General features: G+C 36.0%; 1 protein-coding gene across 11 annotated transcripts in view; it reads right to left on the bottom strand.

Moving 5' to 3' along the window:
- Positions 1-14862, bottom strand: part of KDM4C (lysine demethylase 4C) — a 433156-nt gene extending 418294 nt beyond the window's left edge. For 2 of the 11 annotated variants that reach the window (XM_074282890.1, XM_074282894.1), the window contains exon 1: positions 14271-14541. The gene's annotated coding sequence lies outside the window, so the exon portion shown is untranslated. Of the gene's footprint in view, positions 1-14183; positions 14542-14731 lie in introns of those variants that run through there. The other 9 variants (XM_074282887.1, XM_074282892.1, XM_074282895.1 and 6 more) reach the window with 9 other exon arrangements.
- Positions 14863-15734: the final 872 nt, after the last annotated feature.

Here is a 15734-nt window from a genome sequence, read left to right as displayed (position 1 = left end):
GTGGACTTTCATTATAATCCCACCCCACAAGGGACTTCCCAGAAACCCCAACTTCACTTATCCAACCAAAAAAACAAATTATGACGTCAATTCCCTCTTCCCCCAGGTTATATTTCCCTAAATTCCTTTTAGGGTTAGCTGACCAGTGAAAGGTGTAATCTCTTTCCTTCACTAACCCCCTTTTAGGTTTGGGGTAAATCTATTAAACTCTTTTAGGGATTAAGCCTGCCAGTCAATGGTTTACTCTCACTTCCTGTATTCCTTTCCTTAAGGCTAATTGTGAATGTCATTAGGGAACTTGTCTTTCCTCCAGTTAATTTTTAAAACCCCTTTCTTGCTAACCCCTGTGTATTATAATAATACATAAGTAGTAGCACTCCTTTGTATGTGTCATAGATGGTTTGTCATGGCTGTTCCATCCATATCTCAATCTCTATTATGCTACTATTTTTATATTTTTTAAAAAACAATTGTTCTCCAAAATCTATTTCACTCCCAGTGCCTATTTTATCTTAAAATGATTTTATCTCTTTAAAACAAAGTATTTTATATAACTAGAAAAATAATAACAATTCATCTAAAGAAACAAAAAGTCAAGAATCTCAAGGGGAATTTTTTTTAAGTGGGAAAGGAAGATGGCCTAGCAGAAAGATCTCAATACTACAAAGTAATAAATTATAAAGAATATTTGCTGCTGCAAAAATAACTAAATAAAGTTGGTGTAAGACAATAAAATACACAAAATGCAGAATCAAAGAGACATTTCTAAGACAGTGTTAAATAAAGGACTACAACTAGAAAGAAAAGAACAAATACAGGTGGGAAAACTAGAAAGCAGTCTGAGAGAAATTACATTTAAATCAATGTCTCATACCAAAGGAATACAGGGCCTAGACATTACACATTGTAAACTAGAGAATTAATTAAGATGCCTTTCTTTCTTTCTTTCACAGGAATGTGATGAGTGACTACTTCTTGCCCAAACAAAAAACAAAGAGGAACACATAAGATTAAATTGAAATACTTTTGCACAAACAAAATCAATGCAGTTTAAAATCATAAAGGAATAGTTAAACTGGGAATAAAATATCTTTGCAACAAACTTCTCTGACATATGCTTACTATCCAAGATAACACTGGGCACTGATTTTGAGTTAAACTTAAAACTGCACAAAGACTTTTGGAACCTTTATAAGAACAAGTATCATTGTCAAAAATATGAACAAATATTATTTAAAGAAAAACTGTCAATAACTACATGGAAAAATGCTCAAACTCACTAATAAAATTTAAACAATTCTAAAATTGCACCTCACACCCATCAGACTAGCAAGGATTACAAAAAAAGAAAAAGAAAATTGTTACAGGGAATTATGAATCTCAAGCAGATTCATAAATTAGTGGAGCTGTGAATGTACCAGTAATTTTGGAAGCAATTTGAAAATATAACTCAAAAAAAAAAAATCACTAAACTACTAGCTTAGACCTACTAGAGATCAAAGGAAGAGTCTATAGGGAGCTTTTTAAATGTATATAGAATGTTTTGTTTTAGCAATGACCTATAAAGTAGGTCTTTATTGTGTGGTTCAGAAATGGCAAGGGGGCCACCATTTAATAAAAAAAGCTGGAGAAATCTCTAGAAGAAAAGCAAAGTTTATTATACATTTCTGAGAAGGGCGTCCCACCCGTGGAGCAGGCAATCAAAGGGAGGAAACACCTTCTGGGGCAGGGTTAAACACTTTTAATCCCTAAAGCAAATAAATACCCTCTCCCACCACTGACCCTCATCCTCAAGGCTTAGGGTCTTACATTCTAAACTCTGGAACTACCCAAGAAATTGAACTTGACCAATAAGTACATAGTTGCCCATATTTGACTGAAATAGGGAGAAAATGATGTCATGGGCGTATTACAGGAACGGGACTTAAGTATGCCATTGACTCAATCTTCAAAGTCCTTCAGGCCTACTCAAACTGTGAAGTAGATGAAGCCTTACTCGATTTTCACAACTTTCTTGAAAGATCTCACCTCATCTTGTTCATTATCAATTGGAAAATGGCTAAACAATTTAATGACATATGAACATAACAGCAAATGTCTGAGGCAGGATTTGAACTCAGGTATTCTTAACTTCAGACTCAATTACTGTATTATTTTTTTAACTAAAGTCAAAGAACCCAGGGGAAGACTTCAGAAGGTTAATGATTCACACTTCCCAACATATGACAAAAAGTTAATAAACTAGAATTGCAGAATGAGATAAAACATTTTCTTACAGGGCCAAAATGTCAGTTTGTGTTGTTTGACTATATTCATTACAAAGAGAGAATTAATTTTTTGAGGGAAAATATATCAGGGAAAAAGATTAGTAGTAGAGAGCCCCCCCCCCAAAAAAAAAAAGAAGAAAGGAAGCAACAATCTGATAATTATAAAGCTAACAAAGGAATAACAGAAGTTCAGAAAGAGACAATGATAAATAGAACAGCACTGGAATTATTGCAAATCTGCAAAATGTAGTTAATAAATATAATGGACATTTATGAGATATCTATCGGTGACAAAAAATGGACGAATAGCTAAACCAGACATTTTATTTTCATGCCGATGTATGTTTATTACATAAATTGTTTTTCTTTTTTTTCTTTTTTTTTTTTTTTTGCTGGGAGTTAAGAGGCAAAGAGGTAGGGGGAAGAAAAATAACTGTGTTAATTTAAAAATAATGTAAAAGTTGTTTTCTTAATAGCTCATCACATTGTTTTTCTTTCCTTTTCCTTGTAATCAGATCAGTCTACTTACTGTAAAAGACTTTTGCTTAGCACTAGATATATTATCAGTATTTAATATCACCTCAGAACTGGAGGGTTGACCTGATCTTGCGAAATTTCAAATGTGTAAAAAAACTGATACCTAAAATAAGTATTTTATATGCACTTATTCCTACATAGCATTTATAATGTCCAATAAGTCTGGACATTTTTTCAAATGTTTAATATCAATTAAGTATGACCTATAAAATCTCAAGATCTCTGCTTGTGGTCATCTTCTATCCCTTACCAGACGGCAGATTATGACAGAGCTAGACAAAACCATTAGATATTATCAGCCTGCCAAAAAAGGGACAGAGGTACAAGGCATAATCCTTGTTATCAGTGATGCTGATTTAGATTAATGATAATCTTAGTCTAACATCCTTGTTTTATAAAAGCAACTAAAATTGAAGACAAGTGCTCCATTCAATTTAGCAAACAAATATAGACTGAACTGAAAAAGTGAGAAGAGAGCTCAAATATGAACTAAAGTCCTTATCCAAAAGCTTTTACCATACAAGGCAATGAGCAATATAGGGCTTTAAATTATCCAAACTAAAAGTCACAGAATAAAAATTGTACAATCTTGAAACTGAAACCAAGGTACAGTGAATAAATGGAAGCAATGTAAGAGAATGATATTTTAAAATTTTTATGGTAGCCTTTAAAATTTGGTATGACATGATCCCTTACAAACCAACTGTTTGTGTCTGTTTATGAGTTTTCCTTTCCTTTGCCCTAGTAGTTTAGTCAAGAAGGGAGTAGGGAGGATTAGTATAAGGAAAAAACCAAACCTTACTCAGTTTGGAAATTCCCTCCAATTTTGCAGATACTTATCAATGAAAGATTAAAATGTTTCCATATAAATACTAGAAGCAAGAGTTGATCCCAAGTCTTCCTCATTCCAAGGCCAGGTTCCTATTTATCCTTTGCTCCATCTTATTATTTACAAACAAATACACACACACAAGCACACACTCTGAAGTTGCCTAAGATACTCTTGGTCCTTGTGAAATGGAGAATATAGAAAATGGTACACAAACTATAGAGCTAAAAACTTGTCTGAGTACCTTATATTAAGATGTTTAATTACATTCATTCTTTTAATTCATTCCACAAATATTCATCAAATGTATATCATAAGTAGGACCCTGTCCTGGGAAGAACACAAAATTTATATAAGACAAAGTTATTCATGTATTGGTCAACCTGCCATCTGGGAAATTGGAAATCTGTCAATGCTGTAAAATTACCCATGAATATATCTTGTAAATAAAAAGCTATAATAAAAAAATAAAATAAAATAAAAAGACAAAGTTACTACACCCTTAATGGTATTTACCATACAATAAGTAAAAGGAGAAGATACAAACACAAATAATTATAATACACAATATCATGTCATGGTGCCCAGATTGTAAACTCAGCCCACACTGGACATCAAGATTCTAAGCTGTCTAAAATTGGTGGGTGTTTTGGGAAACTTGCAGATAAAAAAGAATTTAGAGAATAGTACTATACAATATTGTGTTTCTGATTTACTGCCTTACTCTACAAAACTTTTAAAAACCTCACATTTATATGATATTGCTTACATTTTACAAAATATTCTCTCCCACCCCCCCCAACAGCCTTGAGGAGGAGTTAGTTCAAGCAGTTAGCACTATCTGGACATCTGGTAACTTCTTATTTTCAATCTAGCACTTATTACATTTTTGCAATATTGTACAACTGCCACCCATATAATTCAAGGTTTTTCAACAAGATTACAACTGCCTTGAGGGTCTGATCCTGTCCTATTTTATGACACACTACTATGAGTTACGCAAGTGTTGTATGAATTTTGAAAACATTTAAATGACTTTGGAGAAGGGAAGAATTTATGAACAAAGAAGAACTAGAAATTATGAAAGCTAAAATGGACAACATTGATTCCATTAAACTAAAAAGTTTTTGCCCAAACAAAACCAACAGAAACAAGATTAAAAGGGAAGTGCAAAGCTGGGAAAAAATCCTTACAGCCAGTATTTCTGATAAAAGTCTCATTTTATGGGAAATGAGTGTAAACTGTTATTTTTACCTTCTGAATCCAATTCTTCCTGTGCAACAAAAAATTCGGTTCTACACACATATATTGTATCTAGAATATACTGTAATATATTTAACATATATAAGACTGCCTGCCATCTGGGGGAGGGGGTTAGGGGAGGAAAGGAAAAAATCTGAATAGAAGTGCAAGGGATAATGTTGTAAAAAATTACCCATGCATATGTACTGTCAAAAAAAAAAAAAAAGTTATAATTATAAAATAAAATAAAAAATTTTTAAAAAGTCTCATTTTAAAAATATATAAAGAAATGTGTCAAATTTATAAGAATATAAGACATTCCACAATTGATAAATGGTCAATGGATACGAACAATTTTCAGATTAAAGTCATCTATACTTATATGAAAAGATGCTCTTGATTAATCACTATTATCAAGAGAAAAGCAAATTAAAAAAACTGAGGTACCACCTCACACCTCTCAGATTGGCTAAGATGACAGGAAAAGATAATGATGTTGGAAGAGAAAAACAGGGAAGCTAATGCATTTTTGGTGGAGTTATGAAATGAGCCAACTATACTGGAGAGCAATGTGGAATTATGCCCAAAGGGCTATAAAACTTTGATGAAGCAGTACCATTACTGGATCTGTAGTCCAAGGAAATCATAAAGGAGGGAAAAGGATTCACATGTATAAAAATGTAGCAACTCTTTTTGTGGTAACAAAGAATTGGAAAATGAATGGATCCAGCAATTGGGGATCAGCTGAACAAGTTGCAGTATATGGAGAAAATGGAATATTATTGTTCTTTGCTGAGTGAAACAAACAGAACCAAGAATACATTGTGCACAACAATATCAAGAATGAGCGATGATCAACTAGGAAAGACTTGGTTCTTCTCAGTGGTTCAGTGATTCAAAGCAATCGGAAGGGACTTCGGACAAAAAATTCCATCTGCATTCAGAAAAAGAATTAAGGAGACTGAACATAAATCAACACATGCTATGTTCACTTCTTTTTAGTTTTTTAATCTCTCCCATGTTTTTCCCTTTTGCTCTGAATTTTTCCTTCCCAACAGGATCTATATACTGTGTGCTAAAAAATAAAACACTTAGATGAGTGAATGACCAATGTCAGTTTCATTTTAAGCATATATGCTTTAAAGTTTGATATTCTAAGGTTCAAAATAATTTCCTTATAGATTTAGTTAATTACATATATTGACATCTAACAATGTCACATAAAAAATTAAAATATTGTCATATTTTCCATGACTTTATTTTCTCCCTCCAAAAAAAAAAAAATGGCCATCCCATTTGCTGTTATCTTTCATATATCATATATCAATAATCTTTTGTTCCACTGCTCAGAAATACTGAACATCTGCCTACTGAATTACAAAATCGCTAAGCCACCATAAGGCTCCAATCTACTTAGTCAATATAATTAGAGCTGCCCTTCTTTGTGGATGGCATAAAGCTTTCCACAAGATTCATTTCTCAATGTGACAGATTCAATGAGTCTAGATATCAAGCACCTTAAATACTTGCAAATAATACATAATACAAATCCAATATTTAACTATTGTAAATTGTAAACTACAATAGTATGCTGCTACCACAGAAGTGGCAATTTATACCACTTAAATTATAAATTACTTTATCTGTAATTATACTTCTAAATTTTAATAAAATACTTAAAATAAAGAATTAAGTCTCTCCCTGCTTCAATATTCCAGAGTAATCTTTCAGTGTACTCTTCTGTTAATCTTATTTTCAAACCTTCAATTCCTCCACCAAAGAGTAGAATTCAAGCTCTTTAATGGTCAAAAAACATTTATTAAGCAGCAATTATGGGCCAAATATTGTTCTAAGCAAGAGGAATTCAAAGAAAAGCAAAAAAAAAAAAAACAACAAAAAAAAAACAGTCCCAGATCTCAAAGAGGTCACAGTCTAATGAAGGAGACAACATTCAAACAATTATGTCTAAACAAAAGACACAGAAGTTAAAGGCCTCATATTTTTATCCCAATCTGTATAATTCTAAGTGAGCATTTTTTTTAATTGTTAGATTATCAGTATGTATAATTAATTAGCTAAATCTATTGCCATTCTGGAGAGCAATTTAGAACTATGCTCAAAGGGCTATCAAACTCTGCTTACCTTTTGATTCAGCAGTGTTTCTACTGGGCTTATATCCTAACATAAAGTTGGGAAAGGCATGGATATTTGTGGCAACCCTTTTTGTAGTGACAATTAATTGGAAGCTGAGTGGATGCCCATCAATTAGAGAATGGCTCAACAAGTTTTGGTATATGAATGTTATGGAATATTATTTTTCTATAAGAAATGATCAGCAGGATAATTTCCGAGAGGCCTGGAAAGATTTATAGGAACTGATGCTAAGTGAAATAAGCAGAACCAGGAGATCATTATGCACACAGCAACAGCAATATTTACAATGACCAATTCTGATGGATGTGGCTCTCATAAACAATGAGGTGATTCAAGCCAGTTCCAATGGTCTTGTGATGAAGAAAGCCATTTATATCCAGAGAGAGGGCAGTAGGAATTGAATGTGGACAACAACATAATATTTTTAATCTTTTTACTGTTGTTTGCTTGTATCTTGTTTTCTTTCTCATATTTGATGAAATAATGTATAGAAGAATTGCACATGGTTAACATTAATTGAGTCACTTGCCAACTGGGAGAAGACAGGGAAAGGAGGGAAAAAATTAGAACACAAGGTTTTGTAGGGTTGAATGTCAAAAATTACCCATGTATATGTATTTAAGCCATAATTTAAAAAATAATAATAAAAATAAATAAATCTATTGCCTAAAAATTAATCTCATGAAATAACTACTTCAGTTGAGCTTCAAAAGACAATAAGGATTCTAAAAACTAGGGTGCAGCACATTCCAGCCATGGGAATTTGATCTTTATCCCACAGGAGAAATAGGCCAAAAAGAAGTAGACCAATCTGACTAGACACTCTGGAACACACACTATGGAGAAGAAAAATATGTAATAATCCTGAAAAAGAAGGCAGAAGCCAAACTGAGAAAGACTTTGAATGTAAAATAGAAGAGTTTTGTGTGATCTTTGAACATTGTGAGCAGGAAATGCAGGTCAGAACTTTTTAGCTTTATTTCTAGGAATCACTTAAATTGTGTGGAAGATTTTTAAAAGACAATAACTTAAGAATGACAGACACTTTAGGAGTCTATTCAGTACCAAAGCTACTGAAATAGTTCAGTGAGAAGTGATTAGGGACTAAATAAGTTTGGTAGCCTTCAGTGGAAAGACGATCATAGAAACAGAAGTGATAGGCCAATTCACAAAATACACAAAGTAAGAAAGAAAAAAGTTACTATCCAAGAATACATTTGAGAAAAGTGTAGGGGGCTGAAGACAGAACTAGGAGGTACACCTGCACTTAAAGTACCAATCTTAAAAATTCACCAAATTAAAAGACTTTACAAAAGTAACAAAACTGTCAAATCCAGAGAAAAGTTGAAAATAAGGACAAGATTTAGCAATTAAGAAAATGCTGATAGCTTTAAAGAGAAGAGTTTCAATTGAATGTGAGATCAAAAAGACAGATTTGCAAAAGAAGAGACAATTTGGAAGCAAGGAATGTAAACAGCTTTTTCTAGATAGACTGAGAAAGCAAAAGAGATATAGGATGATAAATTCACCAGATGGTAGGGTGGAGATTTTTTTTTAAGAAAAGAAGAGCCAGACATGTTTGAAGATAGGAACTCATTATCTTTGAATTAAATTTATGGTAGCAAAAATATGGTAGCAAATTTTAGAGTGCTATGTATTGAACCAACAGTAAAGGGGAAATAAGTTACCCTACAGGCAATTTTTATGCCAAAAAATTTAGCATGTTGCTGCTACATATACACAAATAACCATGTTTCTCAAGGGATTTTTTCCAAAAGACCAGAAAAAAACACATGGTTTTGTTGTAGGAGGAATTACTTCATACAATGTAACATTCTCAGAGGCTAGATTCTCTTCTCTGAAAACCAGTTTGACACCAGTATCAAACTCTTTTTTAAGCAATTAAGACCTATGTTATATCCATACTTTCATATGTACAGTTGTAGTTATTGGAAACTACCAGACCCCAAAACACTAACTGAACATATTAATCTAATCTAGTTAGGAAATAATTAAAGGATGGTGAGTTTCTCATAGGTTTTTAGAGATCTTAGCTTAAAACCAGTTACATTAAAAGAAATATATTATACCTAGAAACTATGTATCTAAATCAATGTTACCTTTATTTTAAGAATACTGCCATAGGTGAATGAATTTTTGAATTCTTTTGGACTTGTCTTATTAAGTTTGTTTTGATATTTTAAATATCCTCAGTGATGTTTTTGATATTTTAAATATCCATCATCTTTTAAATGAGTTTAACCTGACCATGCATACCCTTTTATCCAGCCAGTATGTCCACTGGGTTTGCACCTCAAAGAAATCATAAGAGAAAAAGGACCCACCTGTGCAAAAATGTTTGTAGTAGCCCTTTGTGTAGTGGCAAGGAACTGGAAATTGAGTGGGTGCCCATCAGTTGAGGAATAGCTGAATAAGTTATGATTTATGAATTCAATGGAATATTAAAGTTCTATAAAAAAAAGTTCTATAGGGATGGAAAGTGTCATCAGCATTCAGAGAGAACTATGGAGACATGGATCAAATCATAATAATGTCACCTTTTGTGATTATTGTTTACTTGCTTTTTTTTTTTTTAGGTTTTTTGTTCCTTTTGATCAGATTTTTTTTAGTGTTTTATTTTCAAAACACATGTATAGTTTTCAACATTCACCCTCGCAAAACCTTGTATTTCAAATTATTTTTTTCTCTTCTTCCCCTCTATTTTCTCTCCTAGACAGCAAGCAATCCAATATATATTGAATATATACAATTCTTCTATACATATCTCCACAAATATCATGCTGCACAAGAAAAATCAGATCAAAAAGAAAAAAAACACAAAATGCAAGCAAACAAGAAAAAAAGTGAAAGTACTAGTTCATGATCCACACTCAGTGGATCCATAGTACTCTGTCTGGATGCAGATGGCTCTCTCTATCACAAGATGGTTGGAACTGGCCTGAATCACCTTACTGTTGTTGAGAGCCAGGTCTGTCAGAATTGATCATCCTATAATCTTGTTGTTATTTACAATGCTCTCTTGGTTCAACTCATTTCACTTAGCATCAATTCTTCTAAGTCTCTCCAAGACTTTCTGAAATCATCCTGCTGTTGATCTGATTTTTCTTGTACATCATGATGAATGTGGAAATATGTTTAGAAGAATTGTATTTATTTAATGGAGTGTTTATGTTTACTGTCTTGGAGAGAGGGAAGGAAAGGAGGGAGAAAAAATTGTAATACAAAGTTCTGCAAAGAAGAATGCTGAAAACTATTTTTGCATTTATTTGGAAAAACAGAATACTATTAAAAATAAATCAATTGTATGTCCAAAAAAATATTTAAACCTGTATGGAGACTATTTCTATAAGCCTCAATTTCTTGATCTGTAAAACGTCTAAGAGCAGCTAGGTGGTACAGTGGATAGAGCTCTAGCCCTCAAGTCAAGAGGACTTGAGTTCAAATATGGTGGCTTAACACTTCCTAGCAGTGTGACACTGGGCAAGTCACTTAGCCCCAATAGCCTCAGTGGGGGGGGGGAAAAAAATCTAATGACACCTGAGGTCTCTTTTAACTTCAAGATGCAGACAAAATTTTGCTCTAATCAAAGTAATAAAATTTCTAGTTAAAAACAAGATTATTTTAAGTGACGAATCTGATTTCCTCTTAAAAGGAAAATGACAATTTTAAGAACTAGCCATGTTTATAACTAATATACACAAACTAACAAGAAGGCATTTTCTTTGATCTCATTTTTCAACTTCTTTACAGTTCACCACCCCACCCCCCCTTTCTCAACATTCTCTCCACATAATCAAGGCACTCCGGTTCTAGGGATAAATATCTACCTCCTTTGCATAGCTCCCCTAAGGCTTCCTCCAACTCCTATCTCTACATTTCTATAGACTTATCTCTACAATCTCAGTTCAATTAACTCTATGTAAACACCTTCCAAATCTAAAGTACCCCTAATATTTCACAGGATAGTTCTACAAAACCATATGCCTGCTAGATCTCTTGACTTGAAAGCTTCATAGATCTCTCAAATTGAACAAGTCCAAAATAGAATTATCTTCTATAAAATCTTTGCCTGTGGTCTAGTGGATAAAACATTGATCCTGGAGTCAAGAGGACCAAGTTCAAATCTAAACTCAGATTCTTAATAATTACTATGTGATCTTGGACAAGTCATTTTAACCCAGCTTGCCTCCCCTAACCTACACCCCAAAAAAAATCTAAAATCACTTTTCCAAACTGTCCCATTTTTGCTGATAGTCCCAGTATGCTTTTACCTACCCAACTTTTAAGACTCAAACTCATTTTTGGGTTATCTTTTCCCACTCCCAATCCTTTATGCAATTTCCAAATATTATTTATCCCATCTCCAGACACAACTTCAAAAGGTCCCCCTTTCTCTTTACTCCTGTAATAACTATCCTAGTTTGGGGGATTATTATCATCTTCCCCTAAACTTCCTTTGATTGATTTCCAAATGGCTACTTGTGATCAAAGACAACTTTTTCTCTTCTGCCATTCTTTGTATCTCCAGTGCTTACTTAACATAATGCTTGGCACATGGTAGGCAAATACTAAATGCATCTTTATTGGTCTACATCCAGCTTCTTCCCACTCCAATTTATTTCCCCTCCATTTCAATCTATACAAATGCACAGGTATGACTTTGTCATGCTCTGCTCAAAAATCTTTAATATCTTTCCTACAACATTTAAGATAAAACACAAATTTCATAGTCTTGAATTTAAGACCCTTTATAATTTGGCCCACACTGTTTCCATTAATTACTCTGTCTTCAGCAACTCAATTACAGCCAAACTAGCCTACTCTTTCTTGACTAAAATGTGATATACTTAGAATTCTTAGCTTCCAGACCCAGACTGAGGTGCTAGTTCCGGTAAATAGCTAATCCTGATCCTCCCACATATTCCTCTTCAAGTCTAGTTCTCTCCTTCCACAAATTCCTAATATTTAATTATCTATTCATTCCCCTATTAGGATCTAAGTTTCTTGAGGACAAGGATTTTTTAATACTTTATCTCCAATCATAATTCAGTGCCTTCACAGAGGTGCTTTAAAAAGTCTGCTGAATTGAGAAAAAACTTTGAACAGCTGAAAAATATTTGCAGTTAAAGACTTAATCTAAAGATAAACTAAAAGAACTATCGAACTTTTTTTTTAAATTAAGATCCATAATGACCTAAAGGAAAAGAAAATCTTTTGGTTTTAAACCAAACTTTCTTAATTTTTTTTTAAACTTTAATTACATGCTAAACTAGAATACTGTAAAGATTATATAAAAAGTCCTTTTAAATTAAGAACCACGTAAGATAAAATATTCTAGAACAAATCTTCTAGGAGGGGGAATCAGAACTTTTTAAAAAGCTAGTGTAGTAACTTTAATAACCAATCTTAATTTGGATTTTTGATGGGTTTTGGTTTTTGCTTTTCTTTAAAAAGAAATTATGCTGTCTTCTAACAATTATAAATCAACCACTATGAATTATCCTTATAAATTTCTAATACTGGGATCACTGAGCTAGAACTAGAAGTAACCTTAAAAGTCGTCTCATCCAACTTCCTCACTTTACAACTACTACTTAGGACCAGAGATATTAACACACTTTTTCAGGGTTGTAACAAGTAGCCCGTGCCAGACGTGGAATTTGGACTCAAATATCATGACTATAAATTAAATAGTGGTCTTTTCACTGCTTCACTATGGTTTCAATATTAAAAGAGTTACAACTATTTATAGAAATAGAGCAGAAATTTTGATCATGGTTTAAAAAATAAAGGCAAATTATAGCAGGTGCAACTAAGAAAACTTTCAAATAAAATGAATCTAAGTAGCCTCAAAAAGAAACTGAATCGGAAATACCTGACACAAATTCATAAACTGCAACCTCTAAACAATCCTTCCGGGGCAAAGTTTTATAAATTTATATTATTAATAAAATGATTAGGGTCAAGGAAGTTTATCAATTATAGAAAAGTTCGCCGTCCTAAGGGAGGAGCCTAATCACCCTATGCTTCGCACCCCAGTGTAACAGAAACCGACTCCATGAAAAAGCCGGGGTGCAGGGGCCAAACAACTCCATATTGGGTTTTGCAAAAGATATTGCTAGGTCTGCTTACACTGACTGAACCAGAAAATAAACAATCGAACATCAACCAAAAGTACCAGCGTGCTAGTCTCCCACCTTAACCTCCCCACCTTTTCCATTAAGTTAGGTATGAGAAATAGGGCAAGGAAGGAGGGGTGAAAGATAAAACTGAGCATCCCTGAAAGGAGGCTGGAAGGTTTTTAAAAAACGAAACGGGAGAGCATAATGGGTCTCCGCAGGGTCTCTAAATTTAGTTTGTCGACAGAGGACATTCAACATGGATCCCAACATAATAGGGTGCAGAAAAGGAGCAGGACACTTCCAAAAAGCCAGGAGCCTAGACTCCCAGACTCGAGTGCAGGAAAAGCCCTCCGGGCCATCTAGTCCAAGCCTCACCAATATGAGAAAGCATCCTCTAGACCATGCCTGACATGTGGTCACTCCATCCACTAGGATCACTACAGGGATGGGGAACCTTTAAGGCAGGACCCACAACACTGTTACCTATCTTTGCACTCATTTTAAGGACTGAGTAAACTGAGGCCCAGAAAGAAGCAAGTACTCAGGGTTCGCCTGGAGCCCGAGGAGGCCAAACCTCCAGCCTCCTCCGGCCAAAACAAGGACGACACCGGGGGCCGGCCCAGCACCGCCATCTCCTCCCGGTCCTCAGACTCTAGGCGAGCAATCCACGCCCCCCTCGGGGCGACACGGACCATTTGGTAGAAAAAAAGCGCAGAAAGGGACCCCTGTCACCTCCTTCCCCCCGATTTCGATCGTGACTATCGCGATACCAGACATAAATGCTCACCTGAATCGACAATCTCCCCACCACCACAATCTACTAAAATTTCTCCCACCCCCCCACCATTTCCCTTTGACGGACAGTCCCCGCAGTCGCCACCCCAGCATCCCTGGGCAGCAAGGGAGCAGTAAGTGGGGAGCGAGACGTCCGGCCGCGGGGGCCTCCACCACGGCCGCGGCGCCATCCCCTCCCTGGCCCCCCCACCTTCCCGCCCCGGCCAGAGCGGTTACCTGTGCGCGCGGGCACGGCGGGAGGGATGGGGGAGGGGCCGGGACCCCCGAGAAGGAGAAGGAAGAGGAGTGAGGAAGGTCGCCTACCGGCTCAAAGGGGAGGGGGGAGGTTTGTATGACTTGTTGTTCCGCACAGGGTGACAGCTGTTTCCTGCGCAGGCGCGCAGGGCCCCCACCACCACCGCAAGCCAAATCTCGCTCGCTACTTCTTACACACGGGGGGGGGGATGGGGGGAAAGGGGAGGAGAAAGATGGAGTGGGAGGAGGGAGCGCGCACCCCTTGCCACCCACACACACATACACACATACGCAAACATATAACACAGGTTTATCTTCTGAGGCCGCGCGCGCACGCGCGCACACGGACGGACGGTGCAGGGGTCACGTGACAGCCCCTGTCTGGGCAGCTAGGTGGGGAGGTCACGTGACCCCAGACACACTCCCTGGGCTAAGGACTGCTCTAGTGAGCCGGTGGTTCACGTGACTCTCACTGATCCATAGTTTTCTTGCACTTTCCCTCCCTCCCCCAAAACTTCTTTCACTCCTACCCAAAAGCGTCACCAATCCCAGTCCCGGCCCCTTGGGGGCGAAACGGGCAAGAGGAGATGCAGTGAGAGGGCCCTGGGGCGCAGCACGTCAGCAATGGTGGAGCTCCGCTCCAGAGAGGACTCGACTAACAGTCTTCAGACCACGCGTCACAATAATATCCTCCAGCGCGAACCTATTGGCTGCTGGTTTGTGACGTCAGAGCCGGTGCAACTTCTAGGCTTCTAAAAGATCTGACAGTGACCCTCACGAGGGGGTGGAGTCACGTCTGTAATTGTTATTGCTGCTGTTCCTCATAATTATCTATTTTTAAAGTCTATTTGAAAGAGAATTCCCCTTGGCCCCTCAAGCCAAAGCTCAGGTGCTCCATGACAAAGGGCTTAGGTGCAATGTTAAATTAGACTTGTTCAGATCCTACAATGGGCTGATTCTGGAAGTCAGCAGTTAATAAGCACTATAATAAGTGCCTACTTAATGTGCCAGACACTAGGCTAACCTCTGGATGTGGTGGTGGATTCTGACTTAAAGTCATGGCCCGAGTTGTCAAAGAATATTTTATATCCCAGGAAATTGTTTTGTTTTTTTTCTTTTCAGATAAAGTTTGGCCTAAAGTAACCTTCGAATCCTGGAATTTGAGGATGTATTGTAACTGATTATGATGGAAATGATTCTTAAGGAGGCCCTCAAACCTCCAAAAGAACCTTTCTGGAGCCTGCTTGGCCAAAGGGAGAAGTAAAAAGTCAGGGTTTCCCCAAGCAAGAATTTTTTTCTGCAATCAGTAAACTTTTGAGGCTAGACCAAAACCACCTTTTAATTTGTTTGACCTTTTATATTTAAACAATTTTGAAATGTAGCGTTTGTTACAGGGAAATGGACATTCTGGTTACATTGTTGATAATAACTAACAACTAGTGCAAAGTTTTTGGAGGGCCATTAGGAAATAAACATGAACTCATCAAATTGTTCTTATTCTTTGAACTAGGGATAGAGTGGTTGCAACGAGGT

The sequence above is a fragment of the Sminthopsis crassicaudata genome, chromosome 1 (assembly GCF_048593235.1).
Source record: "Sminthopsis crassicaudata isolate SCR6 chromosome 1, ASM4859323v1, whole genome shotgun sequence".
Classification (NCBI taxonomy): Eukaryota; Metazoa; Chordata; class Mammalia; order Dasyuromorphia; family Dasyuridae; genus Sminthopsis; species Sminthopsis crassicaudata.
This window is presented reverse-complemented; position numbering and strand designations above follow the sequence as displayed.